Here is a 26,890-nt window from a genome sequence, read left to right on the forward strand (position 1 = left end):
CAGCTTAAGACCTGAACTCAAATCTGTTTACTGAAAACTTTAGAACACAGCCTTTTGACATACCAGGTACACTCAAAAATATCTTGGGTAAATAAAATTACATCTCCATAAGAATGTCCTGCATTCAATTGTTCAAATAATTACCACATTCATCTCCATCCTAAAGGTATCCACACTTTACGCAATTTAAGTTCCATGTGCATCAAATTTAGCGCACTCAGTACAACTGTCATGCCAACTTCCATTATTTCACTCAAAACCCACAAGTTTATTATTAGCAATCTGTGGGCAATTAATGTAAATATCAGCAGACTTGGATTTATCTCAATTAGTGTTTGTTTCAATTCCACGGGCAAACAAGAAATCATCTGCAGTAGGAATACCAATGACTTTATGTCTAGCTGTAGTCATGCTGCTGTGTTTGGCTCTCTCTCTTGGGAAAAAAAAAAGGAAATTTTACATTGAATTGTGCATATTTTTCAGTATGTCACATAATGCCTTCAGGACATAAAATTTACTCCATGACATGCTTCTTCCTATAGATACAAATGACCAAAACACACACCAGTGAAGAAGTGAAATATAAGTTCTGAAACAAAATACTATGATTTGATATTTAAAAGGATACTTTCATATTTGTCTCTTCTATAGCAACTGTGATCTGTATTGTTATAAGCATCCAGTAATTACAGAAGTCCAACAGAAGCCTGATTATTAAAGCTACTAAAACAGTCACAGAATATCCTTACCTGACCATTCAACTATTGGCAAACAGGAAGCTACTAATGTGCAAGCAAGCACCTCCAACTTTTCTTTTTGTGCCATGAGATCATTTAGCAAAAATCAAGTCTTGTTCTGCACTTACTATTCCTACTTGCTCCTTATGCATCACCAGATCATTAAAAAATTCAGCTTTTGTTCTATCCCACTGAGAAACAGTGGGGAAATGGTAGCACAGGCCAGAAACCACAAGATTGCTAATTTTCCTTCTATGCTTTCCAGCTTGTATTACCAAAGAAAAGGCAGCTGACTCCCCCAGATATGCTTTCTCATAAGCAGGTGTTTTTCTACAGAAAACTACCAGTGAATGAATGCAAAATTTTATTTTATGAACCCAAAAAATCGCTAATAGCTCTCTGTCAAACACAAGATGCTTTGCTGAGTGGGTTTTAGCAAGGATCTGAACTTGGTCCAGTTTCAGGGAGTCTTTCCATTAGCAACCTACAGAACTGAACAGAGGACATGCTTAAATCTACAGATCAACACTGCAAGTATGCTGGATAACAGGGCTGGAACCCAAAATCATTCTGTCAAACTAGAGAAGTGCTCATAAAAATAACAGAACAATTTGTCAGGGGCAAGCACAACTTTCCAAACTTTGTCAAAGCCAGCTGCACACCAACAGCAGAGCAAATAAACTGCTAGACAGACAACACTTTCCTCAGAGGCGAATCAGGGCTTCTAATACACCATGAGCGCCTTAAAAGTTCAAAATAGGATTCAAAAAAACAGGAAAGAGCCATCATATGGTTATATAAACAGGAATATCTACCACATAAAATAGGAAGCATTCCTGACCTGTTTAGCAGGAAGGAATAAATAAGTGAAATTTTTGGCATAACCATTAAAAAAAATGCAAAATACAAAAAAAAAAACTCAAAATAATTTGAAGTGTGCAAACACAGTAGAAGAAATTACAATTCTCAAAGAAGGAATTATGTAGAAGTACCGAATGTACCAAGTACTGAATATACTATATACTATAGCCAGAGAGGAAACAAATTAAAGACACTTTCACCATCATCATCAGATCTGAAAGAAGTAGAACACACTTTGGATTAACCTTGTCTCCACTGCACCCTGGACATGCAGCAATTCACCTACCAAAACCAAAGTTCAAAAACTTTGTGGAAGTTGTAACAATAACTCTTTCTACAAATACAGTGACGCATAGTAAGAGACTGCTTGTGCAGACCCTATTGTAGTTTTATTATTTCATGCAGATTTCTAAACAGCTGTGCTAAAAAGAAACAGGTATAAAAGTCAATCTGCTTTGGGGGGGCAGACTAGTCAGTATCTCAAGGTCTTTCCAGTCTTATTGTGGTTTGTTATTATTTCTGTGATCATTATCACAATTTTTTTAATGAAGCACATATTAAGGGCTTATTCCTTAGAGGTCTAGCCAAGTCTTTCTTTCAGTAGCAGTTTTAATGGTGCTCATGGCTTTATGCCAGTTATATTGCTGAAAGCTTAGCAGGTGATGTATTTGCTTATAGGCACTGTCATATTTTATCCATCTCAGCATCTATTTAGTAAGTGCTCCAATATTCTAGAGCATGGCAGGTGCTATATAAAACACAGCATTATTTTCCATATTTTATTCTCCTCATTGGCATTCCTACTCTCAGATTAACTGGCAAAAGTACAAACATTCACAGCAATTTTTAAAAAGAAAGTTTGAGTGCTCACTAACAGCCACAGTTAGCTCCATACTATCAGTAAACAAAACAACACAACATTGTTCCTTCCCTATCACAACAAAATTTCTCAGCAGTTTTTTGCATAGATGGAAATACGATGATAGAAAAACTGCAGTGGCTATTTAGACACCAGCTGCTAATTGTGTGTTGGAACAACACTACCTGGTTCAGTTAAAATACCACCATTATGGTGGTATTTCAATTATTCTCTTCATCTTGTTTCACAGCAGAGGATAGGCAGGAAAATCCATATGGATTAGGCTTTTCCATCCATAATTTCATGCTACTCTTGTAGGATTTCTAGCTGGTCTAGGTAAAAATTTCCACTGAAATTAATGGATCATAATGAGCTGACAAGATACTATTTTTATTCCATTCTTCAAACAGCAGTCATACATATTGTGATGTTTTAACTTCTCAGTATTCCTTCATACAGAAGTCATCATTTCCATTACTTGGGTTCTTGAAAAACTTCTACTAATTTTTCTTCAATCTCATTTTAGAGAGTAAGGGGACTGAAACTGAATACAATACTCAAGAGTCAATATTTCAGCTGATATTACTGAAACATAAAATGACTTTGGGAAGGTCATCTCCTCTTCCTATCCCAATGCTCTTCTATACTTACATTTCATCTTGACTGCACTCCTCACTACAGTGAGATTAAACATTAAGTACAACACAAACCTGTACGATGCCTGTGACTTTACTGCTTGAAGGACTTGGAAAAAATATTTCTCCTTTTCTCAAAGCAACAAGTTTTTTTAATTTATAATTTGTTACTCCAACACCTCTAAGCATATTCACATAGAAGTGCAAGGAACATAACTGAATTTATTCACAATGCCTTCACTTTTGTCCATCACTATAAGATAGGAACAGAAGTGTCTCCTAACTAATTACAGCTGATGTTCACACCCAAGCAATTCAGAAATGATGCTTCACTATCAATACTACTTTATTTCAGGGCAAAAAAAGAAAGTAATACAGGTGAACACTGGCAGGAGCAGAGAAAAAAGGAAGTTGTTTTCCTTTATCTATCCTGTGTCATTAGGTAAAGACCTTTATTTAACAGTATCACTCGAGTAGCAGCTGTGTCCTATTGAAAAATGCTCAAAACCATGGAAAAGCTGTGCAGGATGTCAGATACATGGTATGGGCCAGTCCATTTAGTATTTTTATGTGTTTCAAATACCTGTAAGTCATCTGAAGACAAATTTTAGGAACAGCTGAAAAATCTAAAACCGTAATTCCTTAGGTGGAATTCTTCTCATGGCACATCACAGAGTGCTCCTCCCAGTGAGGAGAACATTTCAGGATGCACTTCTACATAATCACAGAATCTACTACGCTAGGAGCAAAATTAAAAATCTAGCATCTTACCAATAACAGTAGAGAAGGTCAAGGCAAGATAAAGAATAGGATAATAGGCCCTATTATAAAGCAGCTTGGAATCAACTTTCCATTTTTTTTTTGGTAAAGAAACCAAGTACAGAAAAAATTCTTAAAGTCCCAGGTATGAAAAATCCCACATGACTATTTAATGCATTTTGCAGGACAGAGAGCTCCACGACAGACTTAATGACAAAATACATTTGCTAGCACACATGAGCTTTCCTTGAATGAAGCCAGGTGAGTGGAAACTAACAATGCAATCGACAGCATCAAAAGCCGTTCCAATATGCTCTCCAATATGGTTTTGTCTCTTCTCCTGGTAGCCTCACCACTGATCTTTCCATCAGGAACACGAAGAGAACATGAAGGGTATCCATTGCGAACATATCCAGAAGAGAAAACAATCCCTTTCTCTCCTCCACTCTATCAGTTCTGTGAAGTAGAATAGTCTTTTTTTAAATTGCATATACCAGTGATAGAAAAGCAGTCACTTGGCAAGCAGATTACTTCTTGACTGCTAAAGCAAACGCCTCAGGAATGTTTTGGGTTTTTGTTTTTTTTTTTTAATTTATAACCACAAAAGTTAAGGCTTTCTTCTTCCAGAAATAATCTAACTTCTGGAGCAGGACAAGCAACATACTAAAGCAACAGAACATTATAATCATATTTCTAATGTTTTAAATCATGAACCTGTTTTTAAAATCCCATATTTTTCATATGGGAAAAGTTATCAGCTTTCATCCACTGCAGAGCACATGTTTTTTATCTCCTGTAAAGTTTCCTATAAACTGCAAAGTTTCAAGGCACTAAATCTTAGGTGCACTTTGTTTAGATACTGAATTTTACTACAAGTAATACTTACAGGCTTTTTATGTGTGTTTTAAAATATTTTCCTTTCTTGACTATATATAGCAATGAAATAACTAAAGAGTAGATTTACAGATGCAGAAAATGAGAACTACCGACAATAAACATGCAAAACCCTCTGAACTGTTAGTAAATAAACTTTCCTGTAGAACATTTTGGGTGTTCTGTATATCAAACGCAATGTTGAGTGCACAGCATAAAATTTTACTGGTAAGATCTTAAGATTACTACTTATGACTCACAAGCAACAACAGTTGCCATACAAACTACTCTATGGAAGTGACAGTAAAACGTAAAACTCTCAGACTTTATGGCGTAAGTAATCACCATTCTGCTGACTAAAATCTTAATTATATGTGTCATGCTGGGGCCCTTGTTCACAGGTCACACGGGGTCTCAAATCTCCCCAAATTTCCATTTGATAATCAACCATTCCCTTTTTCCCTGCCGAGTCTGTCCTGGGATCATCTCAGACTCTGCTTGTTTTTCACTCTTTCCATTAAAATCATAAACTCTCTCAGCTCTGCTCAGCATGTCAATGCACAAAGCTTCCAGGGGCTACCAACACAGGGTGAAAACAAAGGTAATTTTGTACTCAAGAAAAATGAAGCTCTGAGCAATACAATTTCCAAACCTTCTGAAGCCCCAAAGAAGTTAAGATTCACCCTAAAGTCTTGCAGTATCAATCTTTTGACTATATTTTAATTACTGGAGTTTCAATTGGATTCGTATTTGATTCTACTGTGGAATACAAGCTCAAGGACAATACAAGCTCTACTGGAATAAAAGCTCAACCTGAAACTGGCCAAGTGCTGCATGATCCACCACACTTCATCATGCCCTTTTCTGGAGCTAAAGGCATGTGCACAACCCAGGAAAAATTTACTAAGAACTCACATCCTTATATTCCATGGTGCACAACAACTTAAACCATATGATTTGTCTGCAAAGGAAGAGTTGCATGTCAATGGCAAAAGGTGAGGGGGGAAGAACAAACCACAGATTTTAACCTAAAATAGATATTTTTTCCTTACAATTTTAAATCATGAAACCATTTCTTCTGCACATTAAGATGACACCAACTTGCAAAATAATTGTCCCTGCTTGAAGCACCTACAACAGAGTTTGTAGGAAATGGGAAAAGCTTTTTTCACCCACAAATACCAGTCCATGACTACAGCAATCTAAACTGAAAAGGACTTTTAACAGATCTCCCAATGCATTACCCCTTTCAACAGTGGACTTCATGGAATAATGGATGAAACTTGCCATTTTATAGAATTATTCTACAATTACAGAGATCTTTTTTGAAAGAAGAAATCATCTTCCTACAATTTTTTGCCTTAAGTGATGTAGACATTCTTTTAGATTTTTTTGGTCTCTGCCTGGTGAATTAATGTAAAAATTATGTAACAATTCAACAGTTCAAAGTTTTATGCAAAACCTTCTTTTGCCAATTCCTTAAATAAATCTTAGTACAATAAGGACAAGAATCTGGAGGGAAAGAAAGGAAGGGGATCTGCCTTCATTTGACAAAACTGTCATAGACACCTTCTCCCCCTCTAGCATCTTCTCATTTATTTGTATGAAAAACTGCACAGAGCAGCCACACTGATTTTGGCAGTACTGAAGAGGTCTAGCCCCCAAAAGACATACTGACGGAAGCAGCATTAGTGTTACAGAATAATAACAATTTCCATTAAAAGCTGACAAACTACTTGTTCAATAAAACTGTTCATTTCCTTTTTCATGCACTTGTTGAAAAGCACAAGAACAGAGCTTAGAACAGTCTTTTACCATCTGAATAGCATCTGTTAATTTCATCAGCTCAGTTCTTCCTGCATGTCAGATTTGGCTGCACCAGTACCATCAGTATTGAACATGTTTGTAGAAAATGTATCTGTTTAAAAGCATCTCAGTTAATAGCTTAATGAAAGTAGTCAGCAAAGCCAAAGGCCACCTCTTTGTAGAGGAAACTAAATAATCAGGTCCTACATAAAACTGTAACCCATGTGTCCAGAAATTTCTAAGAATCACTTTCCAAATTAAGTCCTCATTCCCTTCAGGATCTCCATCATTCAAATGCATGAAGGCATGAATGTGTGTATAGGAACACACCAGCTGACAGAGTCATTCGGAAGTAATTTTGAAAGGATAACCATGTTACTGGTTTGCAAAATAACAATTTATGTTTGTTCTGTCAAAAAAAAAAATCTTTAATCAAAAACTACAGCCCAAAAAAATTTACAGACTTCACAGGGTTAGATAAAGGATGTGCCTTCAGACAGAAGTGGAATGCTTAGTAACTGCAGAATCATCTTGCCTTCCCTAACAACTAGTTCTGCACTGGCTGCTCCATTTCATTGTGAATAAAAGTATTAAATACCAAAGGTGCAAAACTTTTTTTTCTTTTAATATTGAAGTTAAAATGTTCAGAGTAAACATTAAATCTATTCTCAAACCACAGAAAGCTACTTCAAAGCAGACAAGAAATACTGCCAAGGTAACAAAAACATTCTATCTGCACATGTATAACATAAACATGCAATATACCTGCTTCAGCAAACAATATTGCACATAGCTATTAAATTGATTGAAAGGTTACAAGGCTTCCATAACAAATCCCAAATAGCACAGATTTTACCTCTACAAATAATTTAATTTTAATTGCACACTGTATTCATGAGAATAAAGAAGTCAGATTTTTTGGTTAGCAACAGAAGTAAGTTTGTAGATAGCTATTTTAGGTGAATTGTCAGCACTTCCATCAACTATTACATATTATATTAACCTTTCAGAGACTGCACATTCTGAGGTAGATTTACAGAGCCATACATTTACACTTTACTATTCTTAATTTACCCCAAGCATCATAGGCCTAATTCATTGTAAGAATAACGTCACAGTACATGCCACAGTTGAGACAGCCACAATACACAGAGTATCACCATACAATATCAGAAAGCATCTGCCCATACAGAGCAACATCACACCACATCAAACAGCTTCAAGCATCCACCCTTCACATGCTTTAGCCCAACCTTTTATACCCCTGATGTTCATGCACTGCACGTGTGTGCCCTCTGTTCCCTTTGTGATTGGTCAGTGCACTTCAGCACTCCCTGTCTTGTTACCTTCAATAGTCACCTGTCCTGCACAGCTGTAGCCCATTAGGGATGAGGCTCCATCACAGCCCCACTCCCAATTACCACAAACTGTGTGCCTGCAGAGTAAGGCAGTAAAGCAGCACAGAAAGCAATCATGTTGCAACAGCCATAGCAACCAATTGCTTCAGTCATTGCTGATTCCTCCTGACAGCTGCATCATCTTGAGGTTTGACTGCACGCAGTGTGTCCCACGAAACAGATCTACTGGTCTGAATTTCAGATGGCAGGAAGTCTAAGGTAGCCTGTGATTTCTCCTAATGTAACTAGAAGAGATGATCCTACAGCGTCCTGTCCAGGTATGTTGGGGGATGAGCACCTCAGACATGAAAGGAGAGACCTGCTGGCCCAGGTATCAGAGACCCAAACCACGAAAAGGTGTCTCCTTACTTTGCAAATAGCAGACAAGGTGGAACTTAAAAAAAATCTCTGCATCTGCCTAAGGCAGGTTAAGAATCTGTTCCTCCCTTCACTTACAGCAAATTGTTATCATTGGAATGGAGGAAACCCAAATCAAATTCTGTGTTGAAACCAGAACTATATTCCAAGCTCTGCGCATCCATGCACAGTCCTTATCTCATACAGCCCACAAAAAAGGAGCTACACCAATATAGTCCTTAAAAAGTTTCTTTGTATTTTTTTCTTTTGTCAAAATAAGTTAAGATCTAAAAAAAAAAAAATTATATACTCAATACTTGAATCCATCAACAAAACAGAGTTGTATAAAGAACAAAGGTGGGGAACACTAATTTCCTGCATAGTAAAATAAGCACCTGCTTACATCTGGAAATACTTGCTTATTACAATAAGCCATAGATTAAAATGACTCTAAAAAACATGGAAGATAATATAAACCCCTTTCTGACACTTCATAGTTCATATTTTATGCCTAACTTTTCCAGAAGAAAAATCATAATTATCTTGTAAGACTGAAACCACCTGTACCTTTCCTGCTCAAGATGATGTTCATTAATTATAAAAACTAGCAGACCACAATATCCAGAAACATTCTGCTTCATTCAACAAAGATACCGGCGTTGTTTAGCCTGTTCAGTAGTTTTCCATGTGAATTATAGTTTTGGGGGAAAGTGAATACTGTCTGGTTTCTGTATTTTTAATTGAATTCAAATTTCCATCAAAATGTCCCAAATTAAAATTAATTATTAGCTGGTAAGCAGGAAATGCATCAATCATTACCTTCTAAAATTAGAATGCATAAATATTAAGAAACCAGCTATATTTGTGTTACACTGTATAATTGCTTAAAAGTGAAAAAAAAAAGCTTACTTTAGCATAAAGCACTAACATTACTTAGCAGGCAACTAATTTCACTTTTTTCCAGATGGTGAAAACCAAGCACTTTCAAGGAAAACAACATATAACACAGAAAAGCTTCTCTATGCTTTTAAAGTATTCATTTTTATGATTTAAATCAATTCAGCTTGACTGATGTCCTGGTTTGCTCACACCAATCCTCAAGCTCCCCCTCCCATGACCAGAATAAAGGTTGCTAAGTTTCATACTGCTGGGGAGTAGGGAGCTGCTAGCTCACATAAATGATTTCTGGCATGCATCAAAGGAAGGCTTTTGCAAGGGTCCTCCCTAACAATCTTCAAGTGGTTCTCTCAGGAAAACTGATTACTCTCTAAAGATGGTAGTCTGGAATAGAGTTCCCAGTCTCAATTAACCTGGGCTGGTTTCAGCTAATGAAGTGGAAGTGAGGAAAAAAATTAACAAGATATGGTACACTACTTTTAGCATATGGCCTTATTTATATTTAGAGCTGCTTCAAGTCCTAAAATGAAGATTTGATCAACATATAGTAAAGTTAAAATCAGCAAAAAATATTATTTTATCTGCAGTGTCTAAATTAAGTATCTTTATAAAAATAACAAGCAAGGCACATCATAAAATGGAAACTACACTCTAAAGGTCTGCCCTTAGTAAGTTTAGCTGAAAACAGAGATGGGAGAAAACATGTCAGTCCTATTTTCAAGAAGGTCAAGAAGGAGGATCTGGAGAACTACAAGCCAGCCAGGCTCACCTCAATCCCTCAGAAGGTGTCCAAGCAAGTAATCTTGGAAATAAATTCCACAATATGTGAAGGTGATTAGGAGACTTCAGCCTGAATTTATGAAGGGGAAATCATGTCTGATACATCTGTTAGCCTTCCATAAAAGATTTTTGTCTTGGCAGATGAGAGAAGTGGACATATGTTGGTCCTGACTTTAGCAGGGCTATTGACAGTGTCTCCCAGGACATATTCATAAAGAAATTGACAAAAAAAGGGCAGTGAGTGGTGGACAATGAGGTGGACTGAACATGGGCTGAACTGTCAGCCTTGGGAGATTGTTATCAGCTGCTCTGAGCTGTCAGCCTTGGGAGATTGCTACGAGCTGCAGACAGTCCATCTAGAGGCTGGTCACCAGCAGTGTGCCCCAGGGGTCATAGGGGGTCCAATACTATTTTAACATCTCCATTCGTGGCCAAGTAGAAATCTACAGATGACACAAAACTGGGAAGCATTGTTGATAAAGCAGATGAATGTGGCACCACTCAGAGGCACCGCTACAGACTGAGAAAATGGGCCAACAGAGCATCAGCAAGTTCAACAAAGGGAAGAGCAAAATCCTGCTCCTGGGGAGGATTAACCTCAAGGACTGGTATATGCTGGGGTCTGGCTAGCAGGGCAGCAGTTTTGCAGGAGAAGAGCTGATGGTCCAGGTGGATAACAAGCTGGACTGTGAGACAGTCACACAAAGAAAGCCCTAGAGCATCCTGAGCTGCATTAGGAAGACCATTGCCAGCAGGCCAAGGGAGCTGATCCCTCTCCTCTGTTCAGTACCACCTGGATGGCTGTGTCTAGCTTTGGGCTTCCCAGTGAAGCCCAGGGAAGGGCCACAGAGATGATAAAGGGATTGCAGCTTCACAAAAACACTGGAATAATAATGCAATAATCAGGTTTCCATCTCTTTTTTTTTGGCCACTATTTCCTCTAAAGTATGGTTAACATTAAGCCTGAGCAACAAGGCTTAATGTTAATACCATCTTTAACATACCCCACAAAAAGCAAAGCAACATATCCCCACCACAAAAAATAAAAGTTAGAGATAATGCCATATGCTTTGTGTCCAGCAGAATGTTTCAAAATACCTTGATATTTTCAAGAGGAAGGATGGCTAGTCAACTTCTTTCAGTATTTTTAAAAATAATCAAGATTTCAGTTTTCAAAAAGAAAACAAAAAAAACCAAACAAACAGTAACATGCTGACTTCCATTCTTACATATGACAAGTCAAAAATACTCTTTAAATGGCAATTTATTTTTTATAGCAGGTATGTGGGGGTGATGGGTTGTTTAGTTTTTTTCCAAACAGGGCAGCTGCAATGATTTGCAAATCAAAGAAATCCTAGCGCTCTCTGGTGTAAGGACTGCATTTTTTTCACTCTACCAGAGAGCTCAAGTAGTGGCTTTTAGCTGTGCTAAGAAAAGGAAACTGCAGATCTCTGAAGCAGTGTCCTGCTGTTGAGAAACCCAAAGAAAAGCCAAGTCAAAACTTACATAAGCCCTACCAGAAATGAGTTGCCTAGAAATATTCTACTGTATGCTCATAACTCCTTATGAAATAAAGGCTCCAGTATCCATGCAGTGTTTTAAAGTAAAGGGTAACAGGCCATTTTCTTCATGACTGCTTTTGATTTTATCATCTAAATGTTTAAATCTACACTAGCTCAAACACCACCTACAATTATGCCAACACTTTGTCAAAAATAACTTTATATATATATGTAAAAAAACCAAACCCAAACCCACACCAGATATCTATTCTAAGTCATGGAGCCAGGAGAAATTCAACATGCTGGAATCCCCCATCACCATCTAGAGGGTGTTATCAGACAGCACAGTGAGGTGCAAATAGGCAGAGACAGAGACAACACCATTTGAAAACAAAAGTCTTCACTTCCTCCTTTCAGAATTCATATATTAATATAAAACAATTTGTGGTTTACCTTCTTTCTAACCCACTCCATCTCTCTTATATATTTATTACATATGTTCACTAGCCTATTTAATCTGCTTGGTTTTCATATTCTTTTCCCCTAGAGCATTATGCCAATATTAAAAAAAAAAAAAAGAGCATCAATGACACACTGTTCTTGTGTGTCATTATTTCTTTTCAACTTTTTAATCTAATTGAGTTATGCTTTATATTCTATTTTCTTCTCTCCCAGTACAAGAAACTCATACACAGGCATAGGAATCAGTGAGCACACTTTCCTACATAACCACATCCTTCTACTGTTTATAAACATCTTACCATCTCTGGCCACAGCCTTTCATCATTTATTTACAATAAATATTTTTCAATCCTCTAATTTTCCTCTAGTCTCTAGTTCCCCACATAAGGTGCTGTGTGACCTGACACCAACCCAGCAAAGCATTTATACTGTTCAACATCTTTGTAACACTTTAAATGTCTCCTTAATGGCTTTTGCAGATTGGAGCAAAACAGTCAGCGTCCTGAAGAACCAAAGTTTTCCTTCTATCAGTTGATGAGATTTTTTTAATTTGTGGCCTTGCCTCTGAATCACTTCCTGGAGAAGCTTCCAGAACAAAACCACAGGGCTGTTCTTGCCCTGTCATCCCATAGCACACAAATTTTTAATCCTTCTGGGTTTTTGCCTCAGATTAACCTGTTATGCATACCACATGCACAGTGAACCAGAATAAATATTATTTTGGTACATCTATTTTCCAGTGTCATGATATTTATTCATTCCAGTATCCTTCATGCAGGCCCTGGCTAAGTATTGTTCTTTCCTTTATTCTGGCATCTATCAAATCCTCACAGGTAACTAGTAATTTCATTCCCAAAGTAGTGAGAAAACAGAATTATTTTCCTGCTTAAATACTACCCATATCTAATGAACAAGTTACCATTTCTTCACCTCTCACAAAGCAGGAACAATAGCTGTAAGGCTTTAATCCTTCAGGTTAATTGAAAATCTCACAAGCCTTCATCTCCACACCATAAAGTTTAATAGAAATTTCTCCCATCGTAATGCACAGGTTTAAGTGGCTATGCATGTGACCCCTAAACTCATACTGATTACTTCAAAGAGCCTGTAAAGTTTTAGAAAGAACAAACAGTGATAACACATGATCATAAACTGGAATAATTGTAGAGATTGAAAAGGACAGGAGAGAGAGAAACTCAGCAGAATTTTGTTCTTGATTTGTTTTTTCACACTTGGGGAAGGAAAGTTACTTGTTTGGGATATTTGGAGGAGAAAAAAAATATCACATTTTCTTCCTCAGAGGTATTTTTTCTGGTCACACCTAAAACCCCAAAAATGGTTAGAAAACAGACATGTAAAACTAAGTTTGTCTCTTCCTATGATTTGAGACTATTTTAGTGAGGCATAAATAGGAAAACTGCCCAGCTCTAAAGGCCCTCCTCCTAGTTCTGAAAACAAAGTCAAAGAATAAAGCAGAGCTCTCCATCCATACCTGTTCTTTAATTTTCACATTTTTATAGAGCATCTCATATCAATGGGCATTATACTTAACACCTCCAACTTCTGGAATGGGAGATGAGAGCAGAAACCAAGCTTTCGTTATATAAACACATTTTCCTTATGGAATAAGCTTAGAAATGTAAATTTGCAATTTTCCAAGCACAGAACAACAACAGTGGCTGGCAAATACAGCCACCGACAAAAAAACTTCATTTATAAACACAGAGAAAAAGAAATTGTGTTTTGAAACGGTCAGTGTATCATTTTATTGGCTTTACCACACATGAATAAAAAGAGCAAGCTCTGACAATAGGAAACACAATTAAATTCTGTTTGTTTCTTGGAAATGAAGCATATATGGTTTGTAATCTTGGTTTGAGTACATGAGAACACTCTGATCCCTTTCAACATCTGTGAGGAAAGAAGGTAAGAAAAACCCAAAGCACACCTACAGTGGAAAGGGACACATCTGGGAAAGAAAATCACTTATTTGGGTAAAGTTGGGATAGAAGACAGGGCTGAAAGGGAATTTTTCTCCTGTCTATCAACAGGCCTTGATTTTGGATAGATACTGTCTAGAAGCCAGTAAAACATTTGCTGCATCTCGTAATCATTCATGTCTGTGCTATTTACATATGTGTATACATGTGCATACACACACTCTTACAAACTATATATATTTTTATATATTTATATATATATATATATTTGATTACAAGCTGTTGCTCATTTATGCTTTTCTCTAGTTAACTAAGGAACAATACTCTCCAGTCTCTCTTCTTCTGTAAAATTACCTGGAAGCACATGTGACACGATTTCCACTAACTGAAGTATTTACACACAGACTGAACACATCTCTGCAAGTTATGCTCTGCCCTAGACAGAAGTTACTGGAAAGAATAGATTAAATCCTTCTGATCATCCCACTCATTCTGTCAATCTAGATAATATAAAGCTCCCTCCTACTTTCACATCAGGAGCAGTTGAACTTTGTTATTTCATATTAAAAACAACAAGGAGGAGAAAAACATGTATTTTAAGGACCTGTAGAGCTGAAGGTTTATATGCATTTTCCCTCTACTTACCTCATCTCTAAATGACCTTCTTTAAGGTGAATTCCCAAGCAGAATGAAGTTCTAAAATATTTAGTAGTCATTTATTTATATATTTGTTTACTTATTTAATGTTTTCATCTTTCCTTTTCAAAAAGACATGAGTCTTATGCCAAGATTTCCCATGCTAGCATGCCATCCCCTCTCCACCACAAGTTCTTCATTAGATGAGGGTATCTGAGTTCTTTGTGAGACAGAGCACTAACCTATGGGTCAGGAGCTTCATGTAGCTGCACTGGTCTAACTGACAGTAGGATGCTTTCAAAAGCACAAAGTAGAACATCTGCAGTAAAGGAGAACACTTTATACATAAATAAAGATATGCAACGTCACTGGGGGAAATCTAGAACTGACAATCTCTTTCTTTCAAATTTTCCTCAATTTGATGGGCTCCTTTGCCTCAAACAAGGACAGGGGCAAGTTTTGTCACAAAACCTATTAAAAATGTGCACTCACAAAGCATTTGGGTCAATACCTCCACTTTGATTATATTGTTTTATTACTCTCTTTAAACATTTTATTGCTACATTATTAAATAAACAGATGTAGAAGTGCCTCAGTGTAATTAGCTACATATGTCACCCTGATTCAGGGAAATAATTCATTATATACACCTTACTTTAGATAATGGCACATTTGTATTATGATTTAAAGTGGAAGGGATATACTTGTTACCAGTGATTACTTTGGAGTTTACACTTTTGATCTCCTTCCAAAAGATGGCCTTTTTATACGCACTAGGCAGATTTCTCTAAAATTAGAACAGAGAATGAATTGTGAGAAATGAAATGAGAAGAAAGATGTGAGGTCCTCAGTTGTCACATTCATTAAGAGGCTTTTTGTGTTAAAACCAAATTGTTCATTACCCAAGACATCCTGTGACTCAGTTCAGAGGCTATTAAATATTAAGCCCCGAATGTTTTGGGGTGTGTCCTGCCTGGCTTCGTCTGGCTTCACTGCTGGACCAAAGGCGGCAGCTGTGGCGTTTTTCACCCTAGAGATGCCTTTGGCTGGCTAGGTGCTGCAGCTGGGCGCTCAGAACAAGTCCAGGCAAAATAGGAACTCAGTTTACCTTTGGTGGAAAAGGTTCAGACGAGATGAAGGCGAAGAGAAAGGAGCGGGTTCTGCCATGTAGCTTAGATCCAGAGTTTATTGTAGCATGGTAGCTTTCTGAATCTGGCAACAGCTCCAGACAGACAGAGCCCCCAGAGACGACAGAACCACGGCAGAGACCCTGACCGCATGGTCTCGTGTCCTTTTTAGCCCCGGGGACAGGGGGAGGGGAGGGACAGGTGAGGGCCAACCAGGTGTGAGCAGGGGAAGGGTCAGGGGATGTGGACGCTGGGACAAACCAATGAGCCCAGGCCTGGGGGGGTCTGCCAATCACACGACGCCTTGCTGGAAGGTGCCAGGCAGGAGGGCACAGGGGGAGGGGGAATGGTTGGCATCCTTGAGGGGGATGGCATAGGTGAGACAGGAAATGGCGACACACTGCAACAAGAGGCTAGTGGAGAGCCACAGAAAGTGGCTCCAAACCTTTCCATATCATACTTCAAAATTGTGGTGGGTGACCTACGCTGAAATAAAAACAATAAGGACTCCAGTGATGAAAACAAATGTAACTTTTCCCTCAAGCAAATCTGGCTGACACAAGTGGAATACTCTGTTCCTTGTTCAGATCATCAGTGCTAAAATCCACATACCTGGGATAATTCCCTTCTGTATAGAAATTCTTCCTGAAAACATAATTTCTTTTGGACTGACATTTAAAGTGCAGAGGGGAATCATTGCGGTCAAACTAAATTCAACTATGTTGACATGGTTCTGCATCCCAAACAACAAACTACTGCTATCATCACTTCAGTCTGTTTACTGTAGTTTAAAGCTCAATATTACAGAAATGCAAAGTACTTACCCAGAATAATCATGTAGAGAAAAAGTTCAGTTACCAACAGTTCAAAGCCATGGATAAAATATGCAATTCCCCAGAGGCAAACTGGGATGAAGAAAAGTTGCAAAAACCAAGTAATACTCTGTAAAAATATAACATTATGTAAATATTATATATTTCACTCTTGATTATCCAGTAGCCTTATCCCTGTGGATTGCATCTGTTCTCAGGGACCTCAAATCCATGCTGATTGAACAGATTACTATAATCTATTCCTAGAATAAATCACAGAATAGATATTACACTACCAGAAATAGGTATTATATAATAGATATTATAGTACTCAGAAAAAATAAACTATAAAACTTCTCACCACCACCACCACCAAAGAACCTAATATGTAGAACATAGCTCTTTAGGTCCTCAAATCTATCATCTGTCATTTATCTCTGTTTTTTCTATATGAGGGACAATGGCTATTTTTTAACAAAGGGGAGCAAGTATGGATATAAGGATAGGTAATGAAAAAATAATGCAGTAACCTAATGAGGATAATGGGGTGTTCAAGGATTTCCTTAATTAAATGGCTGGTGGCAAGAGAAATTCTCAACAGCTACACAGAACAAACTACATTGCAACTAATAGGAGGAGGAGAAAGAGTAGGGGCAAGTCATGAAAACGACTGGGTAGTATTCAATATTCAATATAAAATTCAATATTCAATATAAAATTCAGCTGAGAGCAAGAGCTGCAAAAGGATGTGCTTGCAGCACAATGCCTGGAGGGGAAAAGAAGGCATCCCAGATGTCTGCAAGAAAAAAGATTTCTGTTGTTTTCCAGTAAAAATATTCAAGAAAGCCAAATTGGAACTGAAACTCAAATCTATATACTATGTAACATATAGTATATATACTACTATATCAGTGCAATTTAACTTTAAGAGCAACATAATACAATAATCTTAATAACTAGCAAGTAACAAATAAGTAATTCTGAGTTAAAGATGATCAGATGTCTCAGGTTTTCCTATATCTGTGGCCACACACTATATGTGCTTAAACATTTAAGGTTTAGGTGTTCATTAAGGCACAGATGTTCATCTGTGTTCACCTTTCTTCCAGTATTGCCTGGACCAGTTTTAATATCATATCAGACAGTAAAATTCGTGACCACAGCTAGAAACCTGGTGACACAGTCCAGCAGCATAGTACTGGCTCTCCAAAGGGATGGGAAAGCTGAGCTCTCTTGGAAGCAAGGATGAGGTTGCAAGGAGGATGGAAAGAAGAGTAGGACAGCACAGGGAAGCAGAGCTGTGAAACTGTGACCTGGCCCTTCAGCCACAGATGTTTCATGTGGAGTCAAGCATAGGCTTTTGTTCATCCATTTTCAAATCCAGTCAGGTGATACATTTCAAATGCATGCTGATCATGGGTGTGGGTTAGTCCCACACAGTTAGGTCCAAACACAGTCTAGACAACTTCCCATACTCACAATAAAAGGTTTGCTATTTTAGAAGCACATTACCTATCTTGCCTCTTCAGAAAGGAAATAAATTCTTGATTAAACTTTTTTAAATGTAGTTTTATGTAGACAAAGTTGTCTTTTAATAACTTTGAATCATAGAGTCCTCTGAGTTGGAAGGGACTCATCAGGACCATTGAGTCTAACTTCTGTGTGCCAGATTTATGTTCTTGGGTTCTCTCATGATAACAAATGCAACAGAGGACAGATTCTCAATAGTTCTTCATCTTTTAATATTTCTACATTTTAAAAAAGTAAGAGAACCCCTATATTAATCATCAAAGTGGTAAAACAGTCCACTAATAACTCAGTGTTGTATGGATTACTTCATAAGGGCAGGCTGGGGAAAATAAAACTTGCAAGCTGGCTACAGAGAAGATGACAAAAAGAAGATATCCTTGAGTCCAATACTCAGCAAGCAAACAAAGACTTTGCATCAGCCCCTATTGGAGATGCCTTGGTGACTTTAGAATAGAGAACAATCAGAAAAACAGAAACAAAAAAATCCAGCAGATGTCTCTAAATGAGGAGAACAGAGACAGGTGACTAACTAGCCTGAGAGAAATAAAAATAAAATGGGAGCAGTGCCACAGTGTTATCGTTTTTGTAGTGCCACCTGGAGAGGTAGCAGGCTTATCAATGAATGCCAAAAACGAACAGTACCCATCTGCTCACCCTAATAAATAACCCTTACTAGAAAAAATACAAAGGAATATAATTCCCTTGGCACATTTTCAGCAGACCTGTTTGTTTAAAATATTTATTTGGGTCTTACATGGCTTAGCAACTATTTGCTGAGAACACAATAATGCTTTAAGATGACCCTTGGAAGCATGGAGCAAGTCAGTAGCTGTAAGAATTCATGAAGACAGAAAGCTCCAATAACTTCCTTTTAAACAAGCAAAAGCTCTGCAATTACCACTGCTTTCAAAATGTCTTTAGAAAGATATTTCTGACCAACTGAATGGACTGATAGCAAAACCCTGAATGAGAGACACTTCAAAGTCTGAAAAGTCAGCACTCCTCTGGAGGTAACAGCAGCAGAAACCATCTCCATTCAAAAAGAACTTCAAGAACCACGGCACAAGATCAGTTTACCTCCTCTACTGTCCACCACAAATGGCAAAGAGTAACCATTCTGCTGATGCTAAGAGTGGATTGAGAAAGGAGGTCAGACATGGCTGGAGGTAAAATGAGAAATGCTCAGGTCTCTTGATGTACTGTTACAAAAAGAAATGGCATGGAAGAGAAGACTAAAGCAGGCAGATGGGTCTGCCTTCATGAGTTTGAAAGCAAAATGCCTCTTTAGCACTAACCTTTATCAACTCCAACCACTGCTTATGTAATGAAGGCGTAGGAGTATGGAACAGAAATTTGAACTTGCTAAAACTGAGACACTTCCAAGCTGGACTTTTGATTCAATGGTGTATTTAGTTTTCATACATGACATATACAACTGGAAAATACCCTGGTCTGTTTAATATCTTCAATTCTACCACCTCCATAAAAGCAATATAAGTCTGAATTCACACAAAATTATCCAGAACAGGACAGACCACTGTACACAGCCAGAATACAGCTACTACCATTTTGCAAATGTTTCACATAAATGTTTTTGCACTAAATTTTAGCTTTCATCTGACAAAAATATGACAGAATGAAACTTAAAATATGCATATACAAACATGCATGAAGGGAAAGAGGAACACAACAGAAAGCAATTCTGAGGAGACAGAAATCACAAGATGTGAGCAGACACATATCCACATAAGCCAGAGTTCTGTAAATGACTGTACACATGCAGTCATAGTTCATAGTTCCTACAACAGATTTTAAAAAACTCCCAAACAGCACTTCACCAAAACAAAGCCAGCAGGTACTGCACTGGTTCCTATAGACTCAAGCACCTTTACCAAATACCAGCTGGCTCTTCCAGCTGAATCACAAAAGACAACACCACAGTATAACCATGCACATTATTTCTGCTGCTTTGTACTCCCTGTCTTAGCATGAGCACAGTTAAGTAATAAAAACTCACCAACACAATTTTGTTCACCTGTGAACTGGCCCACACTTTTTGAAATAATAAGAGCAGGAATTCTCTGATACAAAACCAAACAGAAGGCTCAGTTTAAATCCAAACAAACAAAGCCTTCCACCAAAGATAACAAACTTTCAAGGATTTTAACTGTAGCATTTTCCATGTGACATTCCCTTTCTAGTCCAACTAAAACAGCTGGTTTGGGTTTTTTAAATAAGTATTTCTATGAAACACTTGCAGCAAAGCCTGAATCACTGAAAATTTGAATGCGAAACAGACATTCTTATGTTTTAATTTCTGTTATAAAAATTAGCCAGGATAAAATTTAAAGCTTTTATAATGTTAATCATTCAGTGTTAGCAGCAAAAGATTCCTTCTATTCCCTCCTTCTGTTGACTGCATCTTATATTTAAAAGATGTGTGTTCCAACACGAGTAAGGTTCATTGCCATGGCAGAGAGATTTTGTTCATGCTACAGGAATGAACAGAGGCAGCTGGTGCCACAGCCTTCTCCTGACATCTCTAAGAATGGTACAAAATAAATTCTTTAAAGATACAACATATGTTCTCATTTTATCAAGCATTGAACTGTTCTCATTGTGATAAGAAAAAACATGCCTCTAAGTAGTATCACTCCACTGACACCATTTCATATCCTTTTTATAATGGTCTTCTGAGGACCTCCCAGAGGAGAGCATCCTGCCCCTAGCATGCACAACACTGAAATATATTTTAGAAAAATTGTAATCACTGAACCAGACATGTTCCTAAACTTTAATCTCTGAAAACCTTTCACTTTGCTAAAAGCCTGCATTAAAAAAAAAACCAAAAAACCCCAAACAAACAAATAAACAAACACAACTAAACCCCACTAAGTTTAATAATTTTCTTTTTAAATCAGCTAGTTAGTAAGGATTACTCTACCCAGACTTGAAAATATTTCAGGACTGTAAAATTCAGGCTCAAAAATCTCCCTAGGAACAAACATTTACATTTGTCTCAGTGGAAGCAGGTTCAGCTTTTGATCTTTTATGATGATTCCTCTTCGACATGAAATTTTATCACACATGGGACCTTAAATGGTTCCAGCTTTGTTTAACTGATCTTTTTTTCTTGAACCCATTATTTGGTATCTGCTCCCTACATTGTAAAAGAAGAGTTTTTCTTCCCTTGCCTCTCCACCCAGGTTACCAGAATGAGTAATGGTCACCAAAAATAAAACTTGCTAACTTGCCCACCCATAAAAATGACACTTCTGGAAACTGTAATTTATAGAAGTACAAGCAGCAGATGGATGCATTCCAATTTAAATATCTGAATCAGAGCCTAAAGGGCCAGTAGTTATAAAATGGTCTTAATTTCATATAAACAGAGCAATCAATGGGTAATCAACAACACAGTAAGTATAAAATCCCAGTTTTGTCATGTACCATCAAATTTTTTTAATAAATTCATCTTGACTTCTTTCTACTGACAAATACAGGTAGTTGGGAAAAAAGTGGCTGTAAAAGTATGGTATCTACCTGCTTAAAAAAAATTCCTTAGGACATGGACCAATGAAGTGGAATTATTTCAACCAAAGTGGAAGAACAAATTAAATGCATGAAATCTTTGCTGATGCTGGCATCAGGTTACTTCAGTTCCCACTCTAAGTCAGGAACATCAGAGTTTTTCCAGGACATCAGTCCTAATGCTGGCAAAATCCAACCAGCCTGCTGTCAGACAGGTGAAACAGACTGACTGTTCTCTCCCATATTACACCAGAAATCAACTTGTGTCAACTGAATCAAGGGTGTTTGGTTTTGCTTTTGAGCTGTGTATCTACTCTAAGGGTGTGAATCTAGTTATTTGGTCTTATTGTAGTATGCTAGGAGGAGTTTTGCTTAAATAATTCTGCTGGTTTTCCTGGCAGGCTTGGAAAATCAAGAAACTTCTGTAAGCAAAGCAAACAAATGCAAAAACCAAACCAGATGCTCTTGGTGCACAGTAGATAAGAGTTTTCAGCTACCTAGACATCCTTAATTATTTTCAGCAAATAAGTCATTTGGGTAAAGCTGTTTGTTGTCGTAAAGGTTGTGCATTCCTCTGTTGAGGTAATCTCATCTTGGAGCACTCAGCGTTTCATTGACAAAATAAATAGAGCATTTTTTTCTTGCAACTACTAAAAAGAAAGTGAAGTCATGAACAGAACCCAAAACCATCTTTTTCTCTAGCACCTAGAGAAGGCAATAAAAGGTTTTCGGGTTTTTCATGCCACTTGTAAGATATTCTGTTCCTGATAAGCAATGGCAGAGAGCTGTCTTGTTGCAAGAAGCAGCAGACCCTTGGTCGGCCAAGACCCTTTAGCCCTGAATATTCAAGAATCAGCTTTTTAAAAGTACTTATGCTTATTTATTATCTTATACAAGAAGGGATTATGATGACTGTAAGACACAAGGCTACTTGAGTTACACAGCAGTCATCAGTGCCTGGTGCACATTCATCCCCCAGGCTGTGGTATATTTGTATGTAGGAATTTATTTTGGGATCACCAGAGAATTCTCAAGAATTTCCACAAAAAACTTTCTACAGAAATGCTGCTTCACATCTCGCTCTGTTTATGCTCTGTCTTGCTGTGAGGGTAAAAGTTTAGTTCCAAATGCAAATCACAGATTGTAAATATCAGAAGGTGCTAGATGTGTCATCAGAAGGGAATCTCTAATAGCAACCATCAGTAGGAAGTATAACCCCAGTTTGCTAAAAATTCTGTATTCACATCTGATGATGACATCTTTATATAGTATCATCAGTGATGCTCTGAATGGGTACAGTTTGACAGGTGCATATCTTAGATTCTAGTGATACTATATTTTAAGAGTGATGTAAATAGTAAGACATAGTTTCACAATGTAAATATATTACCTATATATGCTTTGCCTCAAAAAACTCTACTAGCCTTTTATTTTATTTTTTATACAGCACCTCATGTTTCAAGGAATGGAAAACAATTTGATATGAAATCACGAGCATTCTTTTTAAAATCAAAGTACTTTGAATACTTTCAGGAACAGAATAAAGTCACTTAAGTGCAGATTCTGGCTTGATCATGCACACCTGAGGCAGGAACTCCACAAGGCAGGCAGTTTGGCTGCAGTGGTGTGGTGGGGAGGATGTGTGTTTGTGTATTTTCTGCAGGTGTGCACATGGGGAATGTGGACTGCAAAAAAACATATCCTATTCTGTCAAACCACTTCAAATTGCATAGAGTATTTTCCATGTACTGTAATGCTTGAGCAATCAAATTTGCATCAGATGGCCCACTCTACTAATTGTTGAAGCATATATTGGAATATTTCCACAGCTCAAAAAGTCTTGACACATACAGAAAATACAGCAAGAGCTGCATTTCTCCACTGTATTTTGGAATTGCAGTAATTTCCCCTGGAATGGGAAAAGCAGATACCCAATTCTCAAATTGGGTAATTAACTACTGCTCACCTCTTGCTGGTGACAGTTACCACAAAGGAGGAGCTTTATAGTACTAATGGAAGATTAGAGAAATGAAATTTTAAACACCCTCGCAAAATTTCAGGGCTGAACAAATGAACTGTACAAGGAAAAGAGTTTGTGCTGAACCTTGCTTTCAGGATGCATAAGCCCTCTCTTTTGGTTCAGAAATTCCAACTTAGTAATCTCAGAAAGAAGTATGAGCTCCAGGATAGTAAGATCCTGATACAAAGAACTCAGTGATTTAACAACTAGAATTCTCCCTCCCATCAAAGACACTCATGACATGCACAACCTTGCCTAAAATCTCAGCTACAAGTCCTGCAGAGAATTAAAGCACCAGTTATGGTGAAGGTCTATCTCCCATTTTCTTACTTCTCATGGCAAATACAGTGCACTAAGCAGTAAAACTGCCCACAAGGAAAGTAAAGTCTAATGACAGTAAGAGAGGGATGGTCCCAGAACTAAGCTTAGGGATGAGTTTTGAAGATAACCCCTGGATCAATCTCCTTTAGAAATTAATACAAGCTTTACTTCTGTACTTCACAGAACTACAGGATCACAAAATAATTTCAGTTCAAAAAGACCACTGGAGGTGGCCTAGTTCAAAACCCTGTCCAAAGAAGGTCACTCAGAGGGACTTTCCCTACTTGGATTTGAAATCTCCAGCAAGAGTTTCAACAACTTCTCTGGGCAACCTAATTATGGCTCATTTGGATTTAGTGCTCTCCCCACCATGATTTCTTCATACAGAGAGATCCACACAAAACAACTGCTTGCTAATACACAAAAGCAAACCTAGAGTTTGCCTAAATGATGTTTTCAAAAAGGGAAAATGGGCAGATACTGTATGTGCAAAACTTGGGAAATATTAAAGGTTCACAAGTCACACAAAAAGAAATCTCACACTTACACAGCCACTTCTCAAGTTTCAGAAACTGCACTTACTATTTACTTCTATCTACTTTGTCTATGCCTGACCTGTAATACATGATGCACTGTAAAGGTCCTACCTTTCCTTTTCTTTTTGCATCTGGCTACCAACACTACAAAAGTGAAATACTAACTGATTTTGAGCTCTTTCTTAAAAATTATTTTTCACAGTTATGGATTTTCATTCCAAACATCTAGAATATTTGTAATTCAGAATTTAGTTGTGGAAGGGTAGGTGTTATACCACAAAATCAGGAGATTTTTAACTTTAAAATAATTCATTTCAGATGCCATATACCACAAATTGAGATGTTAATTAATGCAGAAAAGTTGATAGGTTTATGAAGAGCTATTGTGTATACTTTTCCAGATGATGGCAACATGCTGACAGCTTTAAAGAAGTAGATGTGCTACTGTAAGGTTTATTGTCTAAGCAGCCTCCTCCCTCTGCAGCAATCTAACAGTTTACATTTACAGTTGATGATAACTTCTATTATGTTCCAATATTTTCTAATCATCGCAGAGACTGTGAAAAACAGCATCATTTGTCACAAGCTCTCTCCTGCAGACACACTATTCTTCTAAAAGACAACATATGCAATGTTTTCTCTTAAAGCATCCATTCGTAGTTCTTTTAAAATATTTCAGACAGCACTATCCTATTTTCCTCTTCTGTAAGATGTGTCAGCCAACAGAACATAATTCATTCTCAGGTTTACAGTAAGCTTTCCTTTGCAAGCAGCAGAACTAGCAAAAGTTTATTTCCTCTGTGTTTGGAGGCAAAGTTAGTTTGCAGATACAGTGGTAAGGGACAAATTCATCCCGCTACCTCTTCTTTGCCTATGGAGTTTATAGGGTTTATCTTCTTCATAAAGCCCTTTATTCTCACACACCACCTGTACCTTGCTGTCTCGGGTGACCCAGATATTCTGTGAAATTTAACTGAAGTGGAAAAAAGAGGGCTGACAGCAGACCCACAAATACCATCTTGGAGACATAATTTCCTTAGGCCTTTATGCTTAAAACCTGAATTTTTTTAGAAAAGTATTAAACTCAAGCTAACAATGTCTTCAAAAAGTGATGGCAAAACATCACACCCAGCAACAGCTTCAGTGGAAGTAGCACTCTGGTTCTCAAAAACAATACAACTTTAGTCTATTCTCACTGATAAAGGTCATTGCTAAAGCAATCTGCCACTCTGGGGGCAGATGACACTTACATACATCCACTTCACTTCTCTCATATCATTCATCCAGGATAGTCCCTGCTTTGCGCCAGGCTGCAACACATTTAAGTGTGAACAGATTGATTAACAACCAGAAATCTGAAACAAGCTGCCACTGCATTTCACTATAGATGAGCAGGGATTGCTGGAGAGACTTTGTGGAGTCAAACCATACGTGCACAGGGGGGCTGTGCAACACAAACTGCACATTTCAATACGGGTAATCTTGGGCAGAAGACAGAGTCATTGCTTTTTAAGGGTTTGCTTTTTCAAAAGTGTTGGAAGGCATGACAGCAAAGATGACTGGTTTTTCTGAAACAGTAGAGGCACACAGAAAACAATACACACAGAAAAACACACAGAAACAATAAGCTATTTCAGAGCCAGAGAAGTTGATGAACTGACATATTCAAGCATAAGAAACCAAATCCCAACTCCTAATCAGTAGAGGTCAGACAACTGTTTTTCAATTATATCCTAGAAATTCTTGTGGCAGTCATCAAGCAGAAGGTTTGTTACGGAGTTAGAAAAGTTTTCCCAACTTGTATAATAATATCTTGATTTTTCAACTATGCTGTCTCAAAATATATAACAAGCAAGATAGGATATCTTGCTTCACAATACATTAAGTAATATATTAAACAGTATTTTTCTACTTTTAATTCTGTCTGACACCAAAAAAGTAGACTGTGTATATACTTTATTCGCCTGTTTCTCAGATTTGTACCTTAAAAATATTGCTCTCCTTCTAAAAGGAGTTAATAATTTTGTAGTGAAACAAAGGCAAATGAGAAAAAACAGTGGCTTACCAACATCCCTTCTCAAGTGCAAATGCAGAAGTAGCAATATAACCTCATCAAACAGCAGCTAGAAACATATAAAACAAATAAATACTTGGATCACCTACTTAATTCCCTTTCTGTTGTTTGGATCACTTCCTCAAGCACACAAACAATTTTACAATACACTCCAAAATCATTGTAGATGATAAACAACACATCAGCATGGCCTAAGCATATGTCATGCTTATTTGAGAAGGCAATGTCTGCCACAAAAGGTTCTGCCTATGTTCTGTGTTATGTTGCAGTTGCTACAAAACATTTTCCTGTAAAGCAGTAGGGAATATACTATCTAAAACCTCAGCATCTTGTTGGTATAGTATTTAATGCTGCTTCAGTAACTCTTAAATGCCCTTGAGAATAAATAATCAAGGCTCCTTTTAATAGTTTTTGACACAGACCTAATTTTTCAGGTTA

General features: G+C 37.4%; 1 protein-coding gene across 9 annotated transcripts in view; it reads right to left on the reverse strand.

The window, feature by feature from the left end:
• FARS2 (phenylalanyl-tRNA synthetase 2, mitochondrial) overlaps positions 1–26,890 on the reverse strand; it is a 231,445-nt gene that overhangs the window by 189,909 nt on the left and 14,646 nt on the right. Inside the window, exon 3 of one of the 9 annotated variants that reach the window (XM_066558798.1) lies at positions 16,453–16,570. The exons of the other annotated variants lie outside the window; for them this stretch is intronic. The gene's annotated coding sequence lies outside the window, so the exon portion shown is untranslated. The remainder of the gene's footprint in view (positions 1–16,452; positions 16,571–26,890) is intronic. 9 annotated transcript variants of the gene reach the window in all.

Source organism: Molothrus aeneus, chromosome 1, assembly GCF_037042795.1.
Source record: "Molothrus aeneus isolate 106 chromosome 1, BPBGC_Maene_1.0, whole genome shotgun sequence".
Lineage (NCBI taxonomy): Eukaryota > Metazoa > Chordata > Aves > Passeriformes > Icteridae > Molothrus > Molothrus aeneus.